This window comes from Schistocerca cancellata, unplaced genomic scaffold, assembly GCF_023864275.1.
Source record: "Schistocerca cancellata isolate TAMUIC-IGC-003103 unplaced genomic scaffold, iqSchCanc2.1 HiC_scaffold_421, whole genome shotgun sequence".
Classification (NCBI taxonomy): Eukaryota; Metazoa; Arthropoda; class Insecta; order Orthoptera; family Acrididae; genus Schistocerca; species Schistocerca cancellata.
In genome coordinates, this window is record NW_026046438.1 from 37501 (window position 1) to 40000 (window position 2500).

At 53.2% G+C, this 2500-nt stretch overlaps 2 protein-coding genes, 1 non-coding gene and 2 pseudogenes across 3 annotated transcripts in view; all 5 read left to right on the plus strand.

The window, feature by feature from the left end:
* The window catches only part of LOC126123306 (uncharacterized), a 39922-nt gene that overhangs the window by 12374 nt on the left and 25048 nt on the right, over positions 1 to 2500 (plus strand). The gene's annotated exons all lie outside the window — the stretch shown is intronic.
* The window catches only part of LOC126123305 (uncharacterized protein T26G10.4-like), a 22968-nt gene that overhangs the window by 5940 nt on the left and 14528 nt on the right, over positions 1 to 2500 (plus strand). The gene's annotated exons all lie outside the window — the stretch shown is intronic.
* On the plus strand, positions 356 to 479 carry LOC126123368 (U2 spliceosomal RNA; annotated as a pseudogene).
* On the plus strand, positions 1031 to 1219 carry LOC126123359 (U2 spliceosomal RNA). Its single transcript, XR_007526436.1, has one exon. It is a non-coding gene; the product is annotated as a U2 spliceosomal RNA (small nuclear RNA).
* On the plus strand, positions 1965 to 2088 carry LOC126123309 (U2 spliceosomal RNA; annotated as a pseudogene).

Consider the following 2500-nt stretch of genomic DNA (forward strand, 5'->3'; position numbering starts at 1 on the left):
ACATATGCAGTGGGCGGTTGACGATGGAAGCATTCGACTAGGTGTAGCTCGCGCCGGCCTCGCGCCGGTGTAGCTCGCGCCGGCCTGGCGCTGCTGTGGGGCGGCCTCTCGGCTTCTCCACTGCCCTGGCAGCTAGCGGCGTTCAAATGGGACTCGCAGTTTTCTCTTCGACATGGAGGGTAGTACTGGGCTGTTGCCGAGTGCTCTCGTGAATTGTCGTTCCTTCCGGCACTTGCTTTTGCGATGTTTTCGACGGTCGCCTGTTGCCATATCGGCCCGTACCACCGTGTGTCACTCCCACATGTGGAGCGCACACGCTGCAAGCATTTAGGCCCTTCCTCTGCGGATTTTCCTTATCGCTTCTCGGCCTTTTGGCTAAGATCAAAGTGTAGTATCTGTTCTTATCAGCTTAATGCTGGTAAGGTCGGATACAAAACACATAGATACGCGATGTATTTTCTTTAGTCATTGGACTCCTAATGCCCGATTTTGACGAAGCTGCAGTGGCGGCTCCGGAACGTGGCCAGCCTTGCTGTGAGGGCAGCAACTGCTGGTGCTACTGCCGGACTCGCCCTGCATTGAATACTTCTCCCTCATTTTCTCCCGATTTTGACTGAGGGTTGCGAGATGCTCAGGCCCCATCTGCTCCCTGCTCGATCGATGGCCGACCGATCTGGAGCGCGGCAGATGCAGACCGGTCTCGTGTGTGTCCAGCCTTCGCTGTTGACACCGGCGGCAGAGTGCAGCGCTCTATGCTGCTGCCCATATGAGCCCTCGCTCTGCTCGCTTTCCTTTCTTTTTCCCCCGGCCAGCTATGTCTGGACTTCCACCGGGGTTGAACACAAACTTATGACACTCTCCATCTTGGCCAGAACAATTCTCTGGGTCACACCAAGATCATATATTCCTGAGATAATTCTTAGTTACGTCCGCCCGAAGAGTGATGCTCTGGAGCTCCAGATGCCAGCAGCCGCAGAGCAACACCTTCGTGGCTGCTCCCAATTCCTACCGAATGTGAACCTCTCCTAAGTTCCTTTCCAAGTATTACCTCAATGACTAAAAAAATCTGTTCTTATCAGCTTAATATCTGATACGTCCTGCATCGCAGGACCAGAATATTAAACTCATTTTTGGCTCATGACGGAGTGCTAGGGGCTTGCTCCACCTCTGTCGCGGGTTGGCCCGGCATTGCAGTACCGCCGGGATCGGCCCACCTAAAATTAATTAAAACACAGCCTGAAATGGTTTAATATTCTGCAGTGATCAGTTATTCCGCTGGTGGCAAAACTTGTCGTAGTTGTCGATGTGCCCAGTAGTTAGCTGCTTACACAGCACGTATTGTTTTAATTAATTTAAGATTATTATAAGTATTTTTTTTTTTTTTTTTTTTTTTTTTTTTGCGGTTAGCCCGACCGCTCTTGCAGCCGCATTACACTGGGCTGGTAATTTATGGGGGCACAGAACGGTGCCACCAGATGCCTCGTTGGCGTCTCTTATGGTCCGGCCACAGATAATTTTATTTAAATTTTTTGGAGTTATATCCTTAGCTCCTCGCGAACGTCGTCGTCGCCGCCGCACGCACGCAGAATACGTGTGTACACACACACACACATATGCAGTGGGCGGTTGACGATGGAAGCATTCGACTAGGTGTAGCTCGCGCCGGCCTCGCGCCGGTGTAGCTCGCGCCGGCCTGGCGCTGCTGTGGGGCGGCCTCTCGGCTTCTCCACTGCCCTGGCAGCTAGCGGCGTTCAAATGGGACTCGCAGTTTTCTCTTCGACATGGAGGGTAGTACTGGGCTGTTGCCGAGTGCTCTCGTGAATTGTCGTTCCTTCCGGCACTTGCTTTTGCGATGTTTTCGACGGTCGCCTGTTGCCATATCGGCCCGTACCACCGTGTGTCACTCCCACATGTGGAGCGCACACGCTGCAAGCATTTAGGCCCTTCCTCTGCGGATTTTCCTTATCGCTTCTCGGCCTTTTGGCTAAGATCAAAGTGTAGTATCTGTTCTTATCAGCTTAATGCTGGTAAGGTCGGATACAAAACACATAGATACGCGATGTATTTTCTTTAGTCATTGGACTCCTAATGCCCGATTTTGACGAAGCTGCAGTGGCGGCTCCGGAACGTGGCCAGCCTTGCTGTGAGGGCAGCAACTGCTGGTGCTACTGCCGGACTCGCCCTGCATTGAATACTTCTCCCTCATTTTCTCCCGATTTTGACTGAGGGTTGCGAGATGCTCAGGCCCCATCTGCCCCCTGCTCGATCGATGGCCGACCGATCTGGAGCGCGGCAGATGCAGACCGGTCTCGTGTGTGTCCAGCCTTCGCTGTTGACACCGGCGGCAGAGTGCAGCGCTCTATGCTGCTGACCATATGAGCCCTCGCTCTGCTCGCTTTCCTTTCTTTTTCCCCCGGCCAGCGATGTCTGGACTTCCACCGGGGTTGAACACAAACTTATGACACTCTCCATCTTGGCCAGAACAATTCTCTGGGTCACA